Source organism: Schistocerca piceifrons, chromosome 7 (genome assembly GCF_021461385.2).
Source record: "Schistocerca piceifrons isolate TAMUIC-IGC-003096 chromosome 7, iqSchPice1.1, whole genome shotgun sequence".
Lineage (NCBI taxonomy): Eukaryota > Metazoa > Arthropoda > Insecta > Orthoptera > Acrididae > Schistocerca > Schistocerca piceifrons.
This window is the reverse complement of record NC_060144.1, coordinates 551,461,780-551,479,512: the sequence shown is the minus strand read 5'-3', so window position 1 is coordinate 551,479,512 and position 17,733 is coordinate 551,461,780.

Here is a 17,733-nt window from a genome sequence, read left to right as displayed (position 1 = left end):
CCCCTCGGGAGGTATAAGTAGGGGGAAGCAGTACATCGATACCTCATCCAGAAACGCAACCTCTCGAAACCTGGACAGCAAGCTACACCGCGATGCAGAGCGCCTCTCTTGCAGAATCTGCCACTTGACTTAGCTAAATATCTCCGTAACGCTATCACGCTTACCAAATAACCCTGTGACGAAACGCTCCGCTCTTCTTTGGATCTTCTCTATCTCCTCCGTCAACCCGACCTGGCACGGATCCCACACTGATGAGCAATACTGAAGTATACGTCGAACGAGTGTTCTGTAAGGCCCCTTCTCTGTTGATGGACTACATTTTATAAGGACTCTCCCAAACAGAAGTAACTGCTACCAGTGTTTGTTCCGCCACCATATAATCATACAATAAAGGATCCTTCTTTTTATGTATTCGCAGTATATTACAAAATGGCTCTGACCACTATGGGACTTAACATCTGAGGTCATCAGTCCCCTAGAACTTAGAACTACTAAAACCTAGCCAACCTAAGGACATCACACACATCCATGCCCGAGGCAGGATTCGAACCTGCGACCGTAGCGGTCGCGAAGTTCCAGACTGAAGTGCCTAGATCCGATCGACCACACTGGTCGGCGCAATATGTTACATCTGTGTATGTTAAGTGTCAGTTGCCACTCCCTGCACCAAGTACCTATCCGCTGCAGATCTTCCAGCATTTCGCTGCAATTTTCTAATGCTGGAACTTCTCTGTATACTACAGCATCATCCGCGAAAATCCGCATGTAACTTCCGACACTATCTACTAAGTCATTTATCTCTATTGTGAACAGAAATGGTCCCATAACACTCCCCTGTGGCACGCCAGAGGTTACTTTAACGTCTGTAGACGTCTCTCCATTGAGAACAACATGCCGTGTTCTGTTTGCTAAAAACTCTTCAATTCAGCCACACAGCTAGTCAGATATTCCCTAGGTCTTACTTTGTTCATCAGGCGACACTGCGGAACTTCCGGAAGTAAAGGAAATTGGCATCTACCTGGGAACCTGTATGTAACATTTTCTAGGTCTCATTAACAAATAAAGCTAGTTGAGTCTCACACGATCGCTGTTTCCGGAACCCGTGTTGATTCCTACAGAGTAGATTCTGGGTTTCCAGAAATGACATGATACACGAGCAAAAAACGTGTTCTAAAATTCTACAACAGATTGATGTCAGAGATATAGGCCTATAGCTTTGCGCATCTGCTCGACTTCCCTTCTTGAAAACTGGAACTACCTGTGCTCTTTTCCAATCATTCGAAACCTTCCGTTCCTCTAGAAACTTGCGGTACACTGCTGTTATAAGGGGGCAAGTTCTTTCGCGTACTCTGTGTAGAATCGAATTGGTATCCCATCAGGTCCAGTGGACTTTCCTCTGTTGAATTATTTCAGTTGCGTTTCTATTCCTCGGACACTTATATTGATGTCAGCCATTTTTTCGTTCGTGCGACGATTTAGAGAAGGAATTGCAGTACGGTCTTCCTGTGTAAAGCAGCTTTGGGAAAATGTGTTTAGTATTTCAGATTTACGGGTGTCATCCTCCGTTACAATGCCATTATCATCCCAGAGTGTCTGGATATGCAGTTTCGATCTACTTACTGATTTAACCTAAGACCAGAACTTCCTAGGAATTTCTGTCAAGTCGGTACATAGAATTTTACTTTCGAATTCACTGAACGCTTCACGCATAGCCCTTCTTACGCTAAGTTTGACATGGTTTATCTTCTGTTTGTGTGAGAGGTTTTGGGTGAGTTTAAATTTGCAGAGAAGCCCTCTTTACTTTCGCAGTAGTTTCCTAACTTTGTAGTTGAACCACGGTGGGTTTTTCCCGTCCCTCATACTTTTACTCGGCACGTACCTGTCTAAAACGCATTTTACGATTGCCTTGAAATTTTTCCGTAAACAATCAACATTGTCAGTGTCGGAACAGAAATTGTCGTATTGATCTGTTAGGTAGTCTGAAATCTGCCTCCTATTACTCTTGCTAAACAGATAAACCTTCCTAACTTTTTTTATATTCATATTTACTTCCATATTCAGGGATGCTGCAACGGCCTTATGATTGCTGATTCCATGTTCTGCGCTTACAGAGTACAAAAGTTCGGGTCTGTTTGTTATCAGAAGTCCAAGTGTTGGTGTTTATGCAGTGCATTTTATAAGTGAGGCTGGTGTGATTTATTGTCACACCTAAATACTCAGGTGCTCTAATTGCTTTGCACCCAAGTTTTTTTTTTTTTTCAATTTCGTAGAAAGCCAGCTTGTTGTTTAGAAGAAAGTTGCATACCTGGGTTTTTTATGGATTAGGTTTCAATTGATTTTCCACGCAGTAGTCAGCTACCTCAGTTAGGGTTTCTGACTGATTTTCTTCTACGTCCCAAAATGGGTTGTCTGAAGGGCAATAGCTCGATCAGCCGCATAAACAGGGTGATCCATTGATAGTGACCGGGCCAAATATCTCAAGAAAAAGAAAAAAACATCAACGGCAAAGACTACAAAGATCGAAACTCGTCTAGCTTGAAGGGGCAAACCAGATGGCGCTATGGTCGGCATGCTAGATGCTGCTGCCACAGGTCAAAAAGATATCAACTGCGTTTTTTAAAAATAGGAATCCCCATTTTTTATTACATATTCGTGTAGTACGTAAAGAAATATGAATGTTTTATTTGGACTACTTTTTTCGCTTCGTGGATACATAGCGCTGTGATAGTCACAATCGTATAAGTACGTAGTATCACGTAACATTCCGCCAGTGCGGACGGTATTTGCTTCGTGATACATTACCCGTGTTAAAATGGACCGTTTACCAATTGCGGAAAAGGTCGATATCGTGTTGATGTATGGCTATTGTGATCAACGGGCGTATGCTATGAATGCTGCTCGGTATCCTGGAGGACATGTTCCAAGTGTTCGGACCGTTCGCCAGACTTTTCCGCTATTTCAGGAAACAGGAAGTTTTCAGCCACATGTGAAACGTCAACCACGACCTGCAACAAATTATGATGCCCAAGTAGGTGTTTTAGCTGCTGTCGCGGCTAATTCGCACTTCCGAAGCAGACAAATTGCGCGAGGATCGGGAATCTCAAAAACGTCGGTGTTGAGAATGCTGCATCAACATCGATTGCACCCGTACCATATTTCTATGAACCAGGAATTGCATGGCGACGACTTTGAACGTCGTGTACAATTCTCCCATGGGCTCAAGAGAAATTATGGGACGATGACAGATTTTTTGCACTCGTTCTATTTAGCATCGAAGCGTCATTCACCAATAGCGGTAACGTAAACCGGCATAATATGCACTATTGGGCAACGGAAAATCCACGATGGCTGCGACAAGTGGAACATCAGTGGCCTTGGCGGGTTAATGTATGGTGCGGCATTATGGGAGGAAGGATAATTGGGCCCCATTTTATCGATGACAATATGAATGTTGCAATGTATGCTGATTTTCTACGTAATGTTCTACCGATGTTACTACAAGTTGTTTCACTGCATGACAGAATGGCGATGTTCTCCCAACATGATGGATATCAGGCACATAGCTCGCGTCCGGTCTAAGCGGTACTGAGTAGCATATTTCATGTCAGGTCGTCCAGGCACCATACCGTGGCCCGCACGTTCACCGGATTTGACGTGCCCCGGATTTCTTTCGGTGGGGAAAGTAGAAGAATATTTACTATCGAGATCCACCGACAACGCCTGACAACATGCGTTAGAGCATTTTCGCTGTATGTGTGAACATTACGGAAGGCGAACTACTCGCTGTTGAGAGGAATGTCGTTATACATATTGCCAAATGCATTGAGGTTGACGGACATCATTTATTGCATTAATGTGGTATTGACAGGTAATGACGCTGTAACAGCAGGCGTTCTCAGAAATGACAAGTTCACAAACGTTCATGTATAACATTGGAACAACCGAAATAAAATGATCAACTGTACCTCCGTTCTGTATTTTAATTTAAGAAACCTACCTGTTAGCAACTGTTCGTCTACAATTGTGAGCCATATGTTTGTCACTATTACAGCGCCATCAGTGGTCCAACTAAAATATTCATATTTCTTTAAGTACAACACGAAAAGTAATAAAAAAATTGGGGTTCCTATTTAAGGGGGTAGGACGTCAAACGGGCCGTCTTGGAGCAGGAGACACACCACAAGAGTTTTCAGTTCCCACTGTCTATACTTTTACGAATAAATTCATAAAACGTTGTTAGAATGACCAGGAAGGAGTCAGGATTCACACTCATAGCAGTGGAAGTTCAAAAACATAACAAAATTAATTTTGTTTTACATGTGAAAGTTCATCAATTTTTCACTTACTATTGGCTGCGTTTGTTGCTGTAGGTACACGTTTCTTCATAAGTAAGAGAGATTCTTCGATGAAGTTTGCACAGCATACAAACCATACTTACAAATGTATGAAACTCTAGAAATTATTTAATTTATGAAAAAATGGAAGTGCTGTTACATTTTAAACTTCATGTTTAGAAAAACCTCAAATTTTATCGTTAATTATCTCAGTTTTCCACGGTTTTCTATAGATTTGGAAAATTCTAGAATTTCATACACCTGTAATTATGGTTTCTGTGCTGTGCAAAATCCATCGAAGAATCTTCCTTACTTATGAAGATAAGTCTACCTATAGCAACAAATACAGTCAATGGTAAGTGAAAAGTGGTCAAATTTCGAAATGCTAAAAAATTGACATCTTCAATTTTTTGGTCCTGTCCTCCTCAGTTGCTCGTAATACTACGGTGTGTTGATGATTTTCACTTATGCATTAAAAAAAGCGTTCAGTGCATAGTGCTGTGGAATGCAGAAAAAACAGCAAATTGGCGCTCATAGGAAGAAGAATAAGACCAAAAATATAGCAGGAGCGTAATATGTAAGAAACTGTCTACGCAACCTGCCACTGATGATGCCTTGCAGAAAATAAAGGCGAAACGCGTATGGCACTAAAATTGTGTTTTATTCAGTTGCTGTCAGACGGTCCATAAGTGAAAATCATCAACACACCGTAGCAAAAAAATTATTTTCTGATATTTTTGAACTTCCACTGCTATGTGTAAATACTGATTGCTTTCTTGCCTTTTTGACGAAGTTTTACGAATTTCGTATAGACAGTGGAAATTAAAATGTCCTCTGGTGCCTCTCCTGCTCCAAGTCGTCCCGTTTGACGTCCTACCACCCTAAAAAAAACGCAATTGATATCCGTTTGACCTATGGCAGTGCCATCTAGCGGGCCAACCATAGTGCCATCTGGTTTCCCCTTGAAACTAGAGAAGTTTCGTTCTTTGAAATTTTTTCTTTTCACGCCTGTTTCGTGAGATATTTGGCCCAGTCACGAGCAATGGACCACCCTGTATAAGGCTTCTGTTAGAATACGCCAGGTGATGGTCTTTCGTGTAGATACCCTAGAGAGGTGGGGCTAGATAACTGCCTGGTGGTAAGCCATTCCTTTGTTTCCCCCTTCGAATATGTGACATTCAAATTCAACAAAGAACTTGCAGTCTTGAAGAGAATATCCTACGGGGCAGCGGTGACTGAGCGGCGTGCAGACGTCACCAGAGGTCACCCAGCCCGTGACGTGGCCAGCGTCGGTCCGCCCTCGCTGACAGCGCCGGCCCAGCGCGCCGCGAGCCCGCGCCGCAAACAAGAGACAGTCTGTCTGTGTGCAGCGGTGCAGCCTCCGCCTCCGCCGCTGCTCTGCGCTGCAGGCTTTAACGAGCTCATTTGGGTATTACAGCGGCTGATTCCCGCGCTCCATTTAGGACCGTCTCATTAGCTGTACGCTGTGCATAATGGTCTCATCAGCGATGGGGTGTGCGCGCCTCTGCCGTACCGCGCTCTCCAAAACACTGGCACAGCCGAGGGCCGCCACACGTTTTTGCGTCGTCAACTACCGCGTTTTCTCTACAACTTGGCGTTTTTTGTAAGGAAAGCTCACATCTAGGTAGATGTCACCTTAGTGCAGTCGAAGGCGACAGCCGATATACAAGCACAGCGATCCGTCTATCCCTTAACTGCATCAATATCCTTCATTAACACAAAAAGATTTCGTTTAATTTCTTTCATCATTTGCAATCAAATTAGTATTGTTACGCACACTCTCTCTCTCTCCCTCTCTCTCTCTCTCTCTCTCTCTCTCTCTCTCTCTGTGTGTGTGTGTGTGTGTGTGTGTGTGTGTGTGTGTGGGGCTGTGTGTGTGTGTGTGTGTGTGTGTGTGTGTGTGCTTGTGTTTGCTGTTTGTCTGTGCATTTGCCTGTCGGCGCCATATCGTTTAGTATCATTATCGAGTATCGAGTGCCACTGTATCAGACTTTTTGGCTGACCATACTGCACACTCACTGGCAAGACTGTCTTTGGCACTCTCCGAATGTTCGGTGAAGCAGAGCTTGCCGTATGTATTCTGGACTTTGTCGGATACAGATTCCAACGATCTGTTTGAGGTACCACAAACTGTCAAGTATACGGTGGTATGCTGTTAAAACCAGCCCAGTTTCCTATTTCTGATGGTTATAGGGATTCTATTATTGTTATGCCGACTCTGTACCACTTACCGTATGTGCTAGTTCGCAGCACTTTGTCAGTGCCTGAAAGCATTTGTCATTTATTCAAATCGCCACAAAACTTTGTATTTTTAACATTTCATGGTACAAATCAACCAACATTAATTTTGCCTTTTGCTCGTGGTTCGTAGATCACATTTCTCTCATGCATCTTAATTCTGCTCTTCTGTTTATTCTTAGGAGGGTCTGCTAGTGATGATGGTCGTTCAACCACATCGACCAATGCAAGAGAGAGAGAGAGAGTAAATCAGAGAGAGAAAGAAAGCAAAACATAGATATTGGAGACAATCAATTAGAGACTGAGAATGTGTTTCCCTTCGAATCTGGTATATAAGGAGCCATTGTGTATATAACTGACGCTGTAAGATTTTTTGGATAGATTCATTCATTTCATTTCAAGGTTCTGATGGACTACGTGGCCAACGGGAGCGATTGAGCATAATCAGTTTTCGTACTTCACAGACGCATTCTAAAGAATTATCCGAACAGACTGAGATAGGTAAATGTGGTGTACGTGTACAGACTCTGATTCTACTTTCAGAAAAATTGGATGAGTTAATCGAAACAAAGAGCTTTACAAAGTCAATAACGCAAGTCAGCAACGTGTTAGTTCTCCTTTGGTCTTTATAGAAACAGTTCTTCGGCCTGGCATTGATTAAGTTCTTGGATGTCTTCCTGAGGGATATGAAGTCGAATTCTGTTCTGGTTGAAGTACTCCGCCCATAATGTTCCAACGTTCTTAGTCGGGGAGACGTTCAGCGAACTGGCTGGCCAAGACAGAGTTTGGCAAACACGAAGACAACCAGTAAAACCTCTCGCTGTATGTGGGCAAGCGCCACCTTGCTGAATTGTAAGTCCATGACGGCTTGCCATGAAGGACAACGAAACAGGCCGTTGAATATCGTCGACGTACCGCTGTTGCTGTAAGAGTGCCAAAGGGGTTCTGCTATGAAAAGGGAGTGTCACCCCAGATCATCACTCCTGGTTGTTGTGCCGCATGGCGGGTGACAATCAGATTGTTTACCCCACCTTTGTGCGGGGTGGCTCTGAACGCGTTCTCCGTTGTCATCGGGCTCAGTTGAAAGTGGGTCTCATCACTGATAACACTTCTACTCCATTCAATGAGATTCCCGTCCGAAGATGTGAGTGGAGACATCTTGGATAGCGTTGGGGTACCAACGTGACTGTCGCCCGCCCTACGCCTCGCCAACTAGGAGGGATGGTCGAGGGTGCCATTTCTTTTCTTAACAGGACTCTTTTGATTCTCATCCGCAGCACCCTTACAGCACAGCGGTACGTCGAAATTTAAGGCCTGTTTTGTTGCCCTTCATGGCGATCCATCTTGGGCTTACATTTCAGCAAGATAACGCCAGTTTGCACACGCTGAGAGTTTCTGCTGCTTATCTTCCTCATGCCGAACCCTACCTTGACCAGCATAGTCGTGTCATCTCTTCCCAAATGAGAACGTTTGGAGCATGGTGGGTATGGCCGTCTAGCTAGCTCGGGATTTTGACGATCTAATGCGCCAACTCGACAGAGTTTAGACTGATAGCCCTGTGAAACATCAAACAACTCTATCAGTCAAACCCAAGGCTAGTAACTACCTGAATAAGGGGTCACAGCAATTTACGAAACACTGTCTCTTGTATAAATCATCCAACTTTTCTGAAGTAGTAATAATTTGTTTGTCCGTACATTTACGTCACATCTACCTATTTCCCTGCGATTAGGGTAATATCTTCATAGTTCGTCGTTTTCGTTGACTTAACAATTGTTTCCGAGTTTCCAATATTGTTTTTCGGAAAATTTCCTTTTATTTCAATACACGATTTCTGTGTAATATTCCACCTTATCTGATCAATGTTGCGATTACGTGAATGTCATCCTATGTTGTACAGAGTGAGCATAAAGTCTTTCTTAAACTACAAAAACTTACTCCAGAAGGATTACTCTAGTTACAGCTATGCAATTTGTCTCAAATGGTAGGTTAAGTCATGAAAGTTTCTCTTCTTCTTCTTTTTTTCTTCCTTTTTCTATTGATGAACTTCCACATGCGCTCTGGCTGTTGCTTGTAGAAAGTATAGGTGACACACAATTTATCTCCCATTTCTTTGTCAATACCGCTCCTGTCAGTGCCTCTACAGAATCTCGTATTCGCGTCGAAAGAGTTTGCACATCAGAACTGATGATTTCAAAGTTTTTTCCTTAATGTATTCCCACAAAGAAGCTCAAACAGAGACATGCCTGTTGAACGTGGTGGCCACAGAGTTGTATCGTCTCTGCCGATCCGTTTGCCCAGAAAGGTTTCATTCAAAAACCGGCGAACCCCTCCCCCCCCTTTTCGAAACACTACCCAAGGTTGAGTAACGCTATATCGAGTTATCGAGTTCCAAAATATCCATGTAAACTGTTGCCTTAACTGTGGGCTCCGTGGAGAAGAACGGTCCAATGACTGTGGTGAACATTAATCCACAGCACACATACACTTCCGGACTGTACGTACATACTGCACCACAATATGTGGCTTCTCCTACCCCCATATCCTGATATTATGAGCGTCTACTTTCGAGGAGATGAGAAAAGCTGCTTCACTGGAGAAACTAACTTTATTGAGGTAGTTATTGTCTGCGTCGACTCGTTCCCGCATCACCTACCAAACTCTGCACATATGGGTCTATCATCTGGCTGAAAGCTTCAAGGATTTGCAGTTTGTTTGCTTGTAAATGCGAAGTCTTCACCACACTGCTCTGAGATAAACTTGTTTCTCTGGGAAAACGACGCATCGATTTCGACGGACTGCAGCGAAATCATATACACATAATATCAAGAGCGTTATTACTCATTCCAGGTCTACCGCTTCTTGCTTTGATATCAACGTTGCCAGACTAATCTTTCACACCGTCCTTTGATGCTCTTCACTTATGGCAGATCTCGACCATAGGCACTCCGATAAATGCTAATTGTCGACCATATCTCATGACAGCATGCACCTTCTCCTGCATAGACAACATTATGTCAGCAGCGCTCCTAAATTAATTAAATGGCGCTACCGGTAAAAAGAGAGAGGCTAAAGAAAGCAGATGCTGTTACAGCACAAATAGAAGGGTATCCATTCAAACTTCATGATTTACCTCACCATTTGCAACAGACCTCACAGCCGCACATAGCTTAGCTATTTATAAATAAGTTTTGTGACCAGCAGAAGACAGACAGAACGGGAAACAGTGATAAGTAATGTGTATTAGGCATTTAACTGCGTTTGTGTGCAGTCATTTAAACCCTTATCACCACAGAATTACTACATTTCGAACTTAAATCATCGGTCCCTACCTCATTCTCCAGTCACTACTTCCATTTAATGCTCTATAGAATCATACTTTCTTGAATAAGCATTGATATGTTACTCAGTAACATCGCCAAATACGTCGCAGGATTATTGCGACAAACTTCTAGGGGAGGTGGGGAACGTCATTAGGATAGCAATCTATGGCTGCAAACGTCAGGGGTAAGTGGTAGCAGAGGTCGAAGATCGGAAAGGAAACAAGACAGTGATTCATTTGCAACGTTTATTGAGCGTAGTATGCACGTATAGTGTACGACATGAATACAGTTCTAATGTTTCAACAGATGTTCCAAGTTTGCAGTCTTAGAAACCACGCACGCCTGGCAACGACGGAGGATTGACTGACGGACACACTGAAGCACACGGGGAGTTTCTTTGATTGTAGCAGCTGCGCAGACGATTCTTGCCATGAGGTCCATTTGAGACTGAAGGATCGCGTGACATTTCATGGTTCCCCACGGAAAGAAATCGGATCCCGATGAATGCCCTGAGCGTGGGAGCCTGGAAACCGGTACACCGCGGACGATCCATCTATGCCGGAATGACCTGTTCAAATGCCCATAAACAACCAGTGGGCGCCCCCTCATGCTGGAACCACATGCTGAGCACCACGTCTGCTGGAAGATCTTCAAGCAAGTGGAATTCCCCTCCAGTAGGACGGTGGGGTGGCGTACGATGACGTTTGCGGCAATGCGTTGCTTAGGGACAAGTTACTCACACAAAAACCGGAAACAGTGCACAGTAAACAAGGGCTCTAAAGACCGTACCGTAAGAGATATGAACACTTATTCATCTTGGATACTATGAAACACATGTCTTCTACTGCAAACTCTTTGGTTTTCGTACATTTTGAGGAGGTAATATGGATGAAAACAAGAAGAAAACGCGTGGTATACATGGGCTCTAAAATGCATTCGTTAAGAGCTATGAGCACTTCTCCAGTAGAACGGATATGTTTACAACTAGCGGAGATGGACCAGTGCTCATAATTCTTGAGGTATGTGTTTTAGAACCCATGTTTGATAGATATTTTTTACTTTTTTGTACAAGGAACCTGTCTCTACAGTTTATCGTTGTTCTTTTGGGATACCCTTTATATATGTACTAAAATGCAGCTCTCCATAGCTGGTGAGGAAGCTATATGCTTGTACCTGATTATGCCACAATGAAAGGCTTTACAAAGGGCTGGCGTTCGAGAGGGTGGATGTAGGCTTCCCTTAGTACTTCTCACATAATGTGATTGCTCATACCGCTAAGAGACAATGTTGGGTGAGGTGTCATATTAAAGAGAACAGGAAACTTACGTTGCCAAGGATATCTCTTATAGAAACAAAACATCTGGCCACACATAAAGAATGAAGTGACGCCAAATTTAGTGTCAGTACACTCACGGAGGATCTTAGCAAAGTAAATGTAGAAATTCTGAACTCCGGTTTCAAATGTTACATTAAGAAACAAATCCGGGAGTAGCTATCGCATTACTGTATTTTTACATGACCTATAACAGGGTTTTGAAATAATATAAAAATTATTAAATTAATCATATGTAATAAAATTACATCATAGCTAACTGCTACGGTACAGTAGACAAAGAAAGCAAAATCGATAAAAAACTGCAACTGTCTAGAAGCCATGATCCGTGACATTCAGAATGCTATACAAGTAAAGCGAGAGTTTGGTCTCGCAAGCCTGATGTCACCTGAATCGTTTCTGGGTAGTATGCAAGAGATCATTCTGTATGCTTTAGCAAAAAGTATTTTCCGAGATTCTAAAACAGATAGATGTTGAACATACTGGACGCTACTTTTATAGATCACTCCTGGTGCCCTTATTGTAAACGAATGTGCTCTGTGCTTTACTCGAACGTCTGGGAAAATTCCTTTGTTTGAGAGATTTAAGGTGGGTAATTGTTAAAAATACGCTACTCAAACTTCGACATACGAAATCACCCTCATTGAGCAAACGGCCTTGTAAGATAGGTCGGAGGAGTAGACAGAGGTTCAATGCAATCCCTTTCCCTTTGAGAGGGTAACTGCTCCTAAGGGGGAAGCATCATTAATGAATCACCGACATGAGGATGCCGAAGGGAACGGGAACCACTGCATGAAAGACACGTAATATGTATCCACCGGATATATGGACTGTAATTGATAAAGTGCAATGACGATCTCTCCAATGGGAAAGTATTCGAGACTAGTCCCCCATTCGCATCTTCTGCAGGGAACGGTCAACGAGGAGAAGACTATGAGAGAAAGATTGAGCAGTCAACGAAAGGATAACGTTATACGAGAAGAGGCGTGCAAGTCAGAAGCTTGAACGTGGGCTGGAGCAGAAGGGGTGAGGAGAATGCTAAGGCTCAATCTAGATATAGTGGGTGTCAGTGAAATGAGGAAATGAAAAGAAGACAAAGATTTCTGTTCAGAGAGTTGATAAAAATGTCTGCTAGGGTGCCAGCTAAGGGATTGCCCCTAGCAAGACCATCAGGCTGTTGGTGCAGCTGTCCATTAAATTCGAAATAATTGTACATTGTTACGATCTGCATTAGGTTAATGAAATCAGTGATCTGTTCATCAGAGAGTTCTTTTTTGAACAAGCGTAAGTTAATCTCTATGACATCTAAAGTCGTTAGTACTGGCACATTGGTATAAAGGTTTTTAATATCAAATGAGAACATCTTTGTGTTTTCGTCGCAGTGTATGTCTTTTATTTTGTTGATAAGGCTCTGACTGTTAGCTATAGAGTAATTATTTCGAAAAACATAAGACCTTTTTAATTTATCATGAAGGAATTTTGCTAGATCGTGGTAAGCGCTGTTCATACTATTAGAAATAGATCGAATAGGGTGATTTATTTTGTGGACCTTAAACTGAGACCGAAGCTTCGGCGGCCGGGGGTTCATGTTAATCAGCTGTTTTTTCTGGAATGGCTTAAGTAAGGAATTTTTATCATTGACCGCGGATCTAATTTCTTTTTGTAAAATTGGGGTAGGATCTACCTGTAGCTCAGAAATATTGTTTTCCTCAAAAAATTCTAAAGTTTATGCTACATATTCATCTTTTGTAGCAATAATAAGAGAATTACCTTTATCTGATTTTGTTATGAGAGCATCATTATCTATAAGTTTAACATTAATAGAGTTGATTAATTTTTTGTCATAATTGACATTTTCAGGGCGAACTAGATTTCTACTAAGCAAATTACATACATCATGAGCAATTCTGGTCTGTTGCGATCTATCGATTTTTACCCTATCTAGACCAGTTTTAAGTTCAACAATGACACTTTCTATTACATGCTGATCAGATAAGTTTGGAGACATTTTTCAAAAATTTTTCCTCTACCACCTTAGGAATTGTTTCATATTCTAGGTACGTCGACGACATTTTAATCGTCTATAACGGAACGGACGATGGTATTAACCACCTGTTCGAGATCTTTAACGAACTACATGAAAAAATCACCTTCACATGTGAACTTGAAAACAGCTCCCGTCAGTTAAATTATTTAGACTTAACTTTGACAATAGTGAATGACAAAATCTCTTTCAATATTTTTCGTAAGGATTCTTTTTCTGACCAAATTGTGCCAGCCTGTTCCACACACCCACGATTTCATAAAAAAGCATTTTTTCACTCTGCTGTTCATAGAGCAATCTCTACCCCTTTGTCCTCTGAAAATTTAAAAACCGAATTGAATCTAATTAAAACCATTGCAGTTAATAATAGTTACGAACCAAATATAGTAGATGATGTCTTCAGACAGAAAACCAATAACAGAATTACCACACTTGGGACCACTATTGACGAGCCTAGCGATTTGAAGAAATACTTCTCTTTACCGTATGTAGGGCCAATAACCTACAGATTGCAACGTCTCCTTAAAAATAAATATGGCTGTAACATAGTTTTCTCTACCAACAATTCTCTCAAAAATAATCTTATCCATAATTTAAATCCAAGACGGTCGCCTCTGCAAAACTCAGGCGTTTATAAAATCACCTGTGACACTTGCTCAGCTTATTATATAGGACAGACTGGACGAGCTTTTCCGATTAGATATAAAGAGCATCTATTAGGGAAAAAAGGTACGAACGTACATAATTCGTCATTCGCTGTCCACCTTCTTATCCCAGGACATAAACCTAAAGATGTTCATGATATTAGTATCTTACATACGGAAAAGAAAGGCTTCAGACTTGATATTCTTGAACAGTTGGAAATTTTCAAACATTTTTCCCGTAACGACCATTTAATCCTCAATGAGCAATTACAATTACGCGATAAAAATATCTTTGATGGTGTAAAGCCCTAGCTTAAAATCACTTAACGCGGAATATTGCTATTATGCTTCCCGTACTGTAGCCTTAAATATTGTTCTCTCTCCCTTTTTTACAGTATAATATTTTATTCAACTTTCGATCTGTTACATACTATCTTACATAATGTAATCAGCACATTACGTGCACTCCTGTTCCAATACTTCTGACAGCTGTTGTCACTGTAAATTACAAGCATTCAATACTAGATGGCGCGATACAAGATGCCGACTTGCTGACATCGACGGCGCGCGCGCCTGTCAGTCTGATGCTGCTTACAGTGCCGGCCACACACGCGACCCTTAGCGGCGCGTCTTAATCAAGTTCTGCATTCCTAGAAAAATTGTATAATGTACAAATATATTTTTATCTTAACGTGAGCACTGTTGCTCTAAACCATTTCATAACTATTTACTCTATGTAAGTATGCTTTCTTTGTCTACTGTACCGTAGCAGTTAGCTATGATGTAATTTTATTACATATGCTTAATTTAATAATTTTTATATTATTCCAAAACTCTGTTATAGGTAATGTAAAATTTTTTTTACTTCTGATGAAGGCTGCCTTAGAGCAGTTGAAACCTAGGTAAAATTGAAAATTTTTTACCTGTGCAACCGAAGAGCTGTATTTTCAAGTAATATTATAAATTTCGTCTACGGTTGCTGCATTATCGGCCATGTTCAAAATTGTAACAAAGAAAAGTAAAAAGAGCAAGTCCCGTATAGCTTGAGATAGAGATTCCATCAGGTCCTTAACGTTAGTTGAAATTTTGCGATATCAGTGGTTTCATGCAGCTTTATTTCTTTACCCAGCGATTCGGAGAGTGATAAATGCTATCGGTTTTGGTGCGCAAAACACTGTACTTACACGGCGAGCGGCGCGATAAACTAGGAAAATGCCTCCTGGCGTAACGTAGCACCACGTAACCCCAGTCATCTCTTGAGGCTCAGAATAAAGGTGCCAACAGGCCTGGCGGAAACTGCGTACCAGTTGTCCTCGCTCAGTTTTCATATGCTGTGATCTGTTACACATACGACTGCTGCAACGACCTCCTGTACTAGCGTTATGTGTAAACATTGTAATAAAAGACTCTACATTTACAGTAATGCGATAGTTACTCCCGGATTTGTTTCTTAATGTAACATTTGAAACCGGAGTTCAGAATTTCTACATTTACTTTGATAAGATCAGTATCAGTTCCTGTGTCCTCCGTGAGTGTACTGACACTAAATTTGGCGTCACTTCATTCTTTATGTGTGGCCAGATGTTTTGTTTCTATAAGAGATATCCTTGGCAACGTAAGTTTCCTGTTCTCTTTAATATGACACCTCACCCAACATTGTCTGTTAGCGCTATGGGCAATCACATTATGTGAGAAGTACTAAGGGAAGCCTACATCCACCCTCTCGAACGTCAGCCCTTTGTAAAGCCTTTCATTGTGGCATAATCAGGTACAAGCATATAGCTTCCTCACCAGCTATGGAGAGCTGCATTTTAGTACATATATAAAGGGTATCCCAAAACAACAACGATAAACTGTAGGGACAGGTTCCTTGTACAGAAAAGTAATATCTATCAAACATGGGCTATAAAATACATACCTCAAGAAGTATGAGCACTGGTGCATCTCCGCTAGTTTTAAACGTATCCGTTCTACTGGAGAAGTGCTCATAGCTCTTAACGAATGCATTTTAGAGCCCATGTATACCAGGCGTTTTCTTCTTGTTTCCATCCATATTATCTCCTCAAAATGTACGAAAACCAAAGAGTTTGCAATAGAAGACATGTGTTTCATAGTATCCAAGATGAATAAGTGTTCATATCTCTTACGGTACGGTCTTTAGAGCCCTTGTTTACTATACACTGTTTCTGGTTTTTGTGTGAGTAACGTGTCCCTAAGCAACGCATTGTCGCAAACGTCATCGTAAGCCACCCCACCGTCCTACTGGAGGGGAATTCCACTTGCTTGAAGATCTTCCAGCAGACGTGATGCACAGCATGTGGTTCCAGCATGAGGGGGCGCTTACTTGCCGTAGACTGGTTGTTTATGGGCATTTGAACAGGTCATTCCGGCATAGATGGATCGTCCGCGGTGTACCGGTTTCCAGGCCCCCACGCTCAGTGCACTCATCGGGATCCGATTTCTTTCCGTGCGGAACCATGAAATCTCTCGCGATCCTTCAGTCTCAAATGGACCTCATGGCAAGAATCGTCTGCGCAGCTGCTACAATCTAAGAAACTCCCCGTGTGCTTCAGTGTGTCCGTCAGTCAATCCTCCGTCGGTGCCAGGCATGCGTGGTGCCTGAGAGTGCAAGCTTGGAACATCTGTTGAAACATTGGAGCTGTATTCATATCGTACACCATACGTGCATACTACACTCATTAAACATTTCAAATGAATCACTGTCTTGTTTCCTTTCCGATCTTCAACCTCTGCTACCACTTACCCCTGACGTTTGCAGCCATTTATTGCTATACAATTCTCTATCCTAATGACGATCCCCACCTGTCCTAGAAGTTTGTCGCAATAATCCTGCGACGTATTAGGGGAGTGTCCAACTATTTCCAAAGTGATATCATCAACACTGCTGTAGGGTGTACCAGTCGAAAGATCACAAGCTAAACCAAACTTCTTCTACTGCAGCTATATTAGTATCATATTCGCATTGTCATCATTGAAATATCTCCGTCAGCTTCGCATTTTCAACGGCTCTTCATTAGACCTCTGTGGGTGGTTCTACGACCTAGTGTGGAAGATGAAATACACTCCTGGAAATTGAAATAAGAACACCGTGAATTCATTGTCCCAGGAAGGGGAAACTTTATTGACACATTCCTGGGGTCAGATACATCACATGATCACACTGACAGAACCACAGGCACATAGACACAGGCAACAGAGCATGCACAATGTCGGCACTAGTACAGTGTAAATCCACCTTTCGCAGCAATGCAGGCTGCTATTCTCCCATGGAGACGATCGTAGAGGTGCTGGATGTAGTCCTGTGGAACGGCTTGCCATGCCATTTCCACCTGGCGCCTCAGTTGGACCAGCGTTCGTGCTGGACGTGCAGACCGCGTGAGACGACGCTTCATCCAGTCCCAAACATGCTCAATGGGGGACAGATCCGGAGATCTTGCTGGCCAGGGTAGTTGACTTACACCTTCTAGAGCACGTTGGGTGGCACGGGATACATGCGGACGTGCATTGTCCTGTTGGAACAGCAAGTTCCCTTGCCGGTCTAGGAATGGTAGAACGATGGGTTCGATGACGGTTTGGATGTACCGTGCACTATTCAGTGTCCCCTCGACGATCACCAGTGGTGTACGGCCAGTGTAGGAGATCGCTCCCCACACCATGATGCCGGGTGTTGGCCCTGTGTGCCTCGGTCGTATGCAGTCCTGATTGTGGCGCTCACCTGCACGGCGCCAAACACGCATACGACCATCATTGGCATCTAGGCAGAAGCGACTCTCAT